This window comes from Mauremys reevesii, linkage group 23, assembly GCF_016161935.1.
Source record: "Mauremys reevesii isolate NIE-2019 linkage group 23, ASM1616193v1, whole genome shotgun sequence".
Classification (NCBI taxonomy): Eukaryota; Metazoa; Chordata; order Testudines; family Geoemydidae; genus Mauremys; species Mauremys reevesii.
Window position 1 is genome coordinate 3358435 of NC_052645.1, and position 9098 is coordinate 3367532.

Genomic DNA, 9098 nt, shown 5'->3' on the forward strand with positions numbered 1-9098 from the left:
TTACTATATAGTCTGCAGTCAATCAGGAAGTAAGGGGGGAATGGGAATGGGAATGGGGGGGAATAGGAACAGGGAAGGGGAACAGGTACACAGGCAAGGCTCTGTGGTGTCAGAGCTGGGAAGGGGGATCCTGAGGAAGGAAATTGGAATAATTGCTTGCTGGAAGTTTACCCCAATAAACAGTGAATTGTTTGCACCTTTGAGCTTCGTGCATTGCTGCTCTCTGGTCATGCGAGAAGGACCAGGGAATGGGAGGGTGATGGGATAAACCCTCTAACAAGTATGTCTTTTAGGATGTGAAAAACCCCAGAACCAGTATAATTAAGCTGACCTAAGCCATGGTTAGCTAGTGCTAAATGAAAGGAAAGACTGTTCTGCCAATGCAGCTGTTACAGGGATGGAAACCCCCCCTCCCTCACTGTAGCAACTGTCTACGCCACAGCAGTATTTTAGGTGTAGACAGCTTTAGAGTGAGATCAGATCTGGCTCCATGGATGCTCAGACAACAGCAATGACAATACACTAATGCTTCCATAGCTGGCAGGATTCAAACCTGCATGAGGAAGACCCCAATGGATTGTTAGCCCATTGCCTTAACTACTCAGCCACAACTACTTAATGTACAGCTGTTTCACTACACAATGTTTCTGTTCTCACAGAATTGCCTCTGTCAAATTCCTCAGACCAGCTCCTCCAGCACACTCCTGGCTGTGCATTAGCGTAAGTGTGTCCATGGCTGAACAGCAAGAGTTCCTGCCCATTTCCCTTCCAGCTGGAGCAGGATGAGAGTGTGTTTGTGGTTAATGACATTGCTACAGATTGTTGTTCATTCCCCACACTGACAATTCAGACAGTCCCTTTCCTATTCGAATCTCCACCATATCATGGCAATAGCCGGGAGCAGGATTTCTCTGGGGCACTGAAATGTTTCAGGGGGTTGGTGCATGAACTCAGCCTTGCATTCCATCCCTGATGTTTCATGGACTAACAACAGCAGCAGAAAGAAAGAGCCGAGCCAATATCTCCCTGGCAGGGATGCAGGTGACCATGTCCCCTCTGTCTGACCATTGCCATTGCAGGAGAGAAGGGTTCACTGGAATCAAATGCCATGGCTCAGACCAGAGACACAGGGAGGTTTTGCTGTTCACGGATCTGTGCAAATGAAATTGTGTCTCTGTGTGAAATTGAGGCGGGAAATGAAACGTCCACATGGTGGCCCAGTGCCTTAAGGAATGTGGGTGAGGACTCTGGCAGAGAAAGTATTTAACAGGAATTGGTGTCAATGTATTGCCCTGATTAAAAGCTATGGCTAAAAGGCAGCCACTGTTAGTACTTGAACCTGCGTGGAGACACCTGAGTGGGTATCAAGTCCATTGCCTTAATCAGGGGTAGTCGATTATTTTATCAAGATCCAAATTTCTTGGTCAAGGTCCAGTCAATGTCTAGACAGCAGAGAAAATAATACACTGATGATAATAAGAAGTATATAGAAAGATTTTGCAGTCACTATGGGCATAACTATGATGATTGTTTCGTGTTTCACTCTTAATATCTGGCACCACCACTGCCTTTCCCTTTAGTCTTTTAGTTAACAAAGGGTAAAACTAAACATCACTTCAGATATAAGGGAGTGTTTGTGTTCATTCCTGCTAGCTACACAGGGGTTTGATGTAGCTGCTTTCAATCCTCCGCTCTGCCAGGCTAAGTAACATTTCAGGGTGTCACTGAACTGAAGGAGAGAGATCATTTTTTGACAGGTTACGCCTCCTCTTAAAGGTGTTTGTCTGGCTGGCAGCTCTGGTTCCCAGGTCTCTCCTGAGGGAAGAAAGTTTCTGTGCAAAATACCAAAACTTTTACCAGAGAGGAGGGAAAGGCCATGGCCACATGATGGGGCCAGTATGTTCCACAATATGGTTCTTTTATTTGGGATGACTCTGAACACTGACTGATCTCCACTCCCTTGGATTTGAAGAGATGTTTAGTTTTGCACTTGGGAACCTGTAAGGCTGAAGCAATTTTATGGATGGTGACACTACGATTGAAGGGTTATTTAATGTTGTAGAAATTGTTAAAAACACTGAGCTTCAACTGGAACTGCCTGTTATTAAAGGCTGGTTTCCCCACGTCAGTTCCATAAGCTCTGCTAGAAACACCCTGGGTTCTCTCCTGCCTCAGTGGGAACTAGAGGGAATCGTCCCCTGCTGCCCTTGGCTCCAAGCTGGTTTTTCTGGGGAGGGGACATGGAATTGATTTGTTTGCTGTTGAGAAGGGAGCCAGGCCAGTTCTCAGGGAACGAGAACTCCCAGCATCTTCCCAGCCCAACCCAGGCTGCTGCCCTGTCCTAGCCTCTGTTCCCCTGGGGGCCCTGGGCGTTTGACTCTAGAGCAGGCCGGGAGCAGCAGCTGAGGCAGAGGACAGCCTGGGCCGGGCAGATAAGAAGGAGTTTAGCAAGCAAAAAAGGTAAAATGGCAGTGGAGTATCACCTTGGACTCAACGGCATTTCCCCATTGGTCTATCTGCTTTGGGGCAGGGACAATAACCCGTCCTGCTGCTTTCGTTCTTTCAAAGGGCAGTTTAGGATTTTCATTCTCACACACGGTGCACAAAGCAGGACTCAACCTTTGGCATAAACTAAACAAGCTGCTCACAGATTCTGGCAGCCACAATGAGTATTTGGGTGAGAGCTCAGACCTGCCCCTGTCCCAGAGAGAGACAGGGGTCATCTGTGTGGGGACTGGACCACTGACCTACCCGCTCCTAACTCCCAAACTTTCAGTAACTCTGTTATCAGTGCCTGTGAGTGTTATTTAAACCATAAGAAAAACCACACTGGGCCAGACCAAAGGCCCATCTAGCTCTGAGTCTTGTCTTCTGACAGTAGCCAAGAGCAGGTGCCCCAAAAACCAGTCAATAAGGCACCACTGGGAGTTGAACCCAGGATCTCCTGTTTACGAAACAGATGCTTTTGCCAGCTAAGCCATGGTGCCTGTAGGTGCCAAAAACACAGTGTCTGCCCACACCTGACTCCCTGCCATTGCCACCTGGGCCTGACAAGCTTTGCTTGTGTTTGGATTCTCCAAAGCAGAGGAGCAGGTGAGGTTTTCCTTGCAAGTTGTGTGTGTGAGTGAATCTTTGGCCAGGTCTGCACTACAAAGTTATTTCAGCAGAATTATATTGCTGAGGTGTGTGAAAAACACACAATGCTCCCTCGGTCGGTAGCTTGTGGCTGGTGTACACACTGCAATGCCACATCTGGCGACAAAATTGCCCTGTTTTGGTGACAAAATAAAACCACCTCGATGAGAGGTCTAGAGCTTTTTGTAGCAAAGTTAAAGTAACAGAGAAAACGCTGTTCTTCATTATATCACCATAACTGGCCTTCCCCAGTATCCCACAATGCCCGCCGTGAACTCGCCTACCTTGCATTCCTGCTACAGAGCCATGGACCCCTCCCCTTTAATTGCTCTGGGAAGTTCTGACAGCTGAGCCTGCTGCTCTGCTCCTGCAGCCAGGAGCAAATCACTGCCGTGGATGCTGCTCTCTCCCACCCTGCGAACACAGAGCAGGGTGGTGGGAACTTCCTTACATGGGGGGGGCACCGGCATCTGAATGTGACACCCCCATGACACCCCTTCCCTCGAGGAGGCTCTTACCTTCTAAACAGGGATGTCTGTTTTCTAGTAAAATCACTAAAAGGGAAGGAGAAAACTCGAAAGAGGCTCCTCCTGGTGCTCACGTCCATGAACCCGAATACTCTCTCAGTCCTCAAAGAGAGACCTGGAGAAGGAGACTTGCTGAAGCAAAGCCACAGGGTCTCTGAGGTTTCCCTGGCCCCTCGCCCCTCTCCTGCCTGGCTGATGTCAGCATCTCTCTGTGAGGTCACCACCTCCCCACCACCTTTGACCAATAGTCTGAGGTCCTGCAAAAGGCCTTTGTGATGTCACTGCCACACCCCTCCCTTGCTGTGCTAATGTCCTGCCCCTGCCCAGGCACTTTGGAGGTTTGAGCTGCTCCCTGTGGTCACCCCACTCAAGGAGCGTTCGTTCTAGGAAGCAAGTCGGTAGTTTGGATCATTGGCACATTTTGTCAGCTCACTGTTTAGCAGATCATTTATGAATATGTTGACTAGTCGTGGTCCCAGAACAGACACCACTAGTTACCTGTTTCCATCCTGAAAACTGACCATTTATTCCTACCCCTTGTTTCCTATCTTTTACCCAGTTATTGATCCACGTGAGGACCTTCCGGAGGTGAAAGTAAGCCGGTATGTTCTGGTATAGAGAACCGGCAAGAGCCAGTACGCTGTGCCAGCCCCGCCCGGCTTCCTCAGGCTGGTGATTTTAAGGGCCCAGGGCTCCCTGCAGCGGCCGGAGCCCTGGGCCCTTTAAATCACCTCCCGAGCCCCCCTGCCGGAGCCCCGGGGAGCAAATCACTGCCGTGGATGCTGCTCTCTCCCGCTCTGCGAACACAGAGCAGGAGCGGCAGAAGCTTCCTTACAGTGGGGGGGGGGGCACCATTGTCTGAACTGTGGCACCCCCATGACACCCCTTCCCTAAGGACCCCCACTCACACCACCTCTCCCCCTGAGGCCACACCCACAGACGCCTCTTCCCCAAGACTGCACCCTCCCCCCGTCCATCATTTGTCCTAGCAGCCAGTAAAGAGTGGTGGGGCCATGGCCCTCTAAACCCCCTGTTCCAGCACCCCTGACACAGAGCTAAGCAGGCAGCAGTGTGTACATGTGTGTGTGTGTGACAGAGAGTGCTGTGCTGAGCTGAGCCAGGGAGAGAAGGGGGCTGATGTGGGGCTGTCCCCTGCCTCAGGACTGGTTGCTTCCAGCAGCTGTCTGAACTTATAGACAGTGTGCGACACACTCACTCTTCCAGAACACACACACTGTCTCCCCCCCCACACACACATGCTCTCTACCCTATCACACACACTGCAGTTGAAAAGCAGCTGGCAATCTAGTAGGATGCCCATGGAACAATGGGATAGAAACCTGCATCATGTGATGCTGTACCAGCCCGTGAGGCATTGCAAACCCTTCCCAAAGCACCCTGCAGCCAGCTGCACAGTGGGATAGCTACCCACAGTGCACTGCTCTTTGTGGCAATCCAAGAGATGCTAGCATGGATGTGCTCTGGTGACACAGGGGAACAGGCTGGACATGAAACAGCTGTTCAATTAAAACACTTTAACTAAAGCCAGGTTATTGTTTCATGTAGACATAGCTTAAGAATGCGACAAGACCCAGCTCCATTGAAACTAAAGTACCACAACTTACTGTGCCATTCACAGGATTTGAACCTGCACAAGGAGACCCCAATGGATTTTTAGTCCATCGCCTTAACCACTCAGCCACAACCACTTGCTTGATAAGTGGCGCTCACTGCACTGTAGTTCTGTTCTCACTGAGTGATCAATTCCAGTTGTTTCCTCAGACCAGCTTCCACCATGGGCGGCAGGTTATATATTTGTGTGGGGCCCAGGCCCCAGCAATATTCAGGGCTGGGCGCCCTGCTCCAGCAATAGTTGGAGCTGGGTCTCTTCCCGCCCCCACCCCCCCGGTCCTGCCTGGATCGGCCCCGGCCACCGCAGGTCTCCCCCCGCCGCCGCGACCCTGCCTGGAGCAGGTCCCAGCCCCCCCCTGCCACCCCCCCCTCCGCGTGTTCCCCCCCCTCCGCCGCGTTGTGTTGCGTCCCTGCCTGACAGAACGCAGCGCGCCTCTCCCCTGCCTGCTGCCCGGAGGGCTCCCAGCAGATTTGCTGTCTGCTGCCGCAGGGTCCTAGTGCCTGCCCTCCCAGTACTGGCAAGGCAGGCTGCCCTTACCCTGAGCCTCTCCAACCCCAAACCCTCAGCCCCAGCCAGAGCCCTCATTCCCCCCGCACCCTAATCCTCTGCCCCAGCCCTGAGCGTCCCCACATCATGAACCCCTCATCCCCCTGCACCCTAATCCTCAGCCCCAGCCAGAGCCCTCATTCCCCCCGCACCCTAATCCTCAGCCCCAGCCCTGAGCACCCCCACATCATGAACCCCTCATCCCCCTGCACCCTAATCCTCAGCCCCAGCCCTGAGCACCTCCACAGCATGAACCCCTCATCCCCTGCACCCTAATCTTCAGCCCCAGCCCTGAGCCCCACATCATGAACCCCTCATCCCCCTGCACCCTAATCCTCAGCCCCAGCCAGAGCCCTCAGCCCCCCACACCCTAATCCTCTGCCCCAGCCCTTAGCTCCCCCACATCATGATCCCCTCATCCCCCCGCACCCTAAGCCTCCGCCCCAGCCCTGAGCACCCCCACATCATGAACCCCTCATCCCCCCGCACCCTAATCCTCTGCCCCAGCCCTGAGCACCCCTACATCATGAACCCCTCATCCACAGCCCTCACCCCACACTCCAAACCTCTGCCCTAGCCCTGAGCCCCTCCTGCATCATGAACTCCTCATCCACAGCCCTCACCCACAGCCCAACCCTCTTCCCTAGCCCTGAGCCCCCTCGCATCATGAACCCCTCATCCACAGCCCTCACCCCACAGCCCAACCCACTTCCCTAGCCCTGAGCCCCCACCAGCATCATGTACCCCACAACCACAGCCCCACACACCACCCCCAGCACTCCCACCAAACCCCAAACTCCCTCCCCCTTCCCACACACCCCTTCCCAACCCCAAACTCCATCCCAAAGCCTGCACCCTTCACCTCCTCCTGCACACCCACCCCCAGCCCCAGCCCAGAGCCAGCACCCACCACCCATCCAGCACCCAAATCCCCAGCCCAGGATCAACAACCCAGAACTCCCCGGGTGAGCCCCCTCCCAGAGCCTTAGGCAGGTGGGGGCGGAGTTGGGGGGGCGGAGTTGGGGGCGGGTTCTGGGCCCCACCAAAATTTTTACAAACTTGCCACCCATGGCTTCCACAACACACACACTGCTGTGCCCTTGTGTAAGTGTGTCCATGGCTGAACAGCAAGAATTCCTGCTCCTTTCCCTTCTGGCTGGAGCACGAGGAGAGTGTGTTTGTGGTTAATGATGTTGCTGTAGATTGTTGTCCATTTCCTGCCTTGATCATTCAGACAGTCCCTTTCCCATCACATCCCCAGCACATCAGTGATTGCGATAGCAGGGGGCAGGTTTTCTGTGGGGCACTGAGCTTGGCCAGGGGGCTGGTGGCTCCTTTCTTTCCTCACCCTGGAGTAATCTCAGCTTTTTATTCCATCCTTGATGTTTCAAGTAATAACAACAAATGACCAAAGAAAGTGGTGGACAGGGTGGGTCAGAGAGGTGTGGGCAGGGTGGGTCTCAGGGGAGGGAGCAGAGAGGTGTGGGCAGGGTGGGTCTCAGGGGAGGGGGCAGAGAGGTGTGGGCGATGGATAGGGTAGGTCTCAGGGGAGGGGCAGAGGGGGGGGCAGCAGGCAGACCTTGGGGTATGGGGTGGAGAGGCGCGAGGAGGCCTTGCGGGAGGAGAGGAGCGAGCGATCAGCAGGCCTCAGCCAAAGAGCAGGGGTGGGAAGTGGCCAAATGGGAGTGAGGGTGGAGCACAGGGGGGGCCTCGGAGGGAGGAGAACGAGGGAAGGGGTGGAGAGGGGACAGCACCACGGTCTGGGAAGGGGCCGCCCACAGGATTCAGGGGGCCTGGGGCAAAACAATTTCAGGGGCCCCTTCCATAAAAAAAAGTTGCAATACTATAGAATCCTGTATTCTCCTGGGGTCCCTGGGGCAAATTGACCCCCCCCCCGCCCCCCTCTGGGCGGCCCTGCCCTCAGCCTCTCCCTGTAAGTCCCCTGCCCCCTAGACTCTCTCCAATTTGTTTCTGTAGTGTGTGTGTGTGTATGTGGGGAACTGGACGCAATGCTCCAGATGTGGCCTCAGCAGTGCTGACTAGAGGGGAATAATCACTTCCCTCCATCTGCTGGCAATGCTCCTACTAATCCAGCCCAATATGACCAGTTACCCATATTGAATGCAGACACAGCAATATCTGATACATTGGTTCCTGTCCATTCAGGAGGTTATTTCCCACCTATTCATAAATAATGAAGCTGCTCTAAGCGGAGGGGAGAGAGCTGTCCCATCCGTGCAGTTAATCTATATCCCCGAGAGGTGGTAGCTATGTCAGTGGGGGAAGTTATGTTGGTGGGTGTGCAAGCTGTGGTGTCTACATGTGTATATAAAGTTTAATCAAACCCCATTTTTTAAACCCCTGTGGTCTGGGAATAGAAAAGGAGCTCTCTGAGGCAGAGCCCGTCCTTCAAAATCCTAAAGATCACGGACTTGCCTATGCAAATGTCATGGGGGTACAGCTCAGTGGTAGAGTGTTTGACTGCAGATCAAGTGGTCTTTGGTTCAAATCCAAGTGCCCCCTTACAAGCCTGTTTCTCAATAAAAATAATTCCATTTCTACTATGCTCAGGAGCTCTACTATATAGGGATTCCTGAAATGAATGGACACATTTACTGTTTTCCTGTGCAAATGCATAAACACCTAGCAAACGTCCCCCAGCAGAAATCACTTTCAATCCTCTAAGTGTCTTGGTTTGTTTTCATCAATGAAACAAAGACACATGAAGACACATTTGCAGGTCCTTGGCCTCCATGGGCTACAATGTGCAGAAGAACAAGAACCACATCCACATGGGAGGCATGGACTAGTCATGTCAGTGAAGCCCTTTCACTCCGCGCTGCCTCTGCCCGGGGGCCCACCTCCCCCAGCCCAGATCCCAGGCAGGATTCGAATCCCAACGGCCGCAGCGCGCGCCCAGGGATGGGGGGGGCAGCGAAGCCTCGGGGCGAGGGAACCGGGGCCTCCCCCCGCGCGCCGAGTCTCTGTCCCGCGCTCTCTCCGCCAATCAGGGAGCGGGGAGGGGCGCGGCGAAGTGATGAGCTACGGCCCCTCCTCCAATAGAGGCCGCGTGTGTGAGAGAGAGAGAGAGAGAACTACTTTTCCCAGAGTGCACCGGGAGGGGGCGCGTTGCCTGAGCAACCGGCGCGTCACTTCCGCTCTGAGACGAGCCAGGAACTACAACTCCCAGCCTGCCCCAGGGCGCCTCCGTCCTCTCCAGCCCAGGTGAGGGCGGGTCCCTGGGTCAACCTGACACC

The 9098-nt window shown here is 53.8% G+C and overlaps 3 non-coding genes across 3 annotated transcripts; 1 reads left to right on the top strand and 2 right to left on the bottom strand.

Annotated features, from left to right (window-relative positions):
- Nucleotides 1-2913: 2913 nt before the first annotated feature.
- Nucleotides 2914-2987, bottom strand: TRNAT-CGU. The gene has a single exon. It is a non-coding gene; the product is annotated as a tRNA-Thr (tRNA).
- A 2302-nt stretch (nucleotides 2988-5289) lies between these two features.
- Nucleotides 5290-5371, bottom strand: TRNAF-AAA. The gene has a single exon. It is a non-coding gene; the product is annotated as a tRNA-Phe (tRNA).
- A 2921-nt stretch (nucleotides 5372-8292) lies between these two features.
- TRNAC-GCA lies at nucleotides 8293-8364 on the top strand. The gene has a single exon. It is a non-coding gene; the product is annotated as a tRNA-Cys (tRNA).
- Nucleotides 8365-9098: the final 734 nt, after the last annotated feature.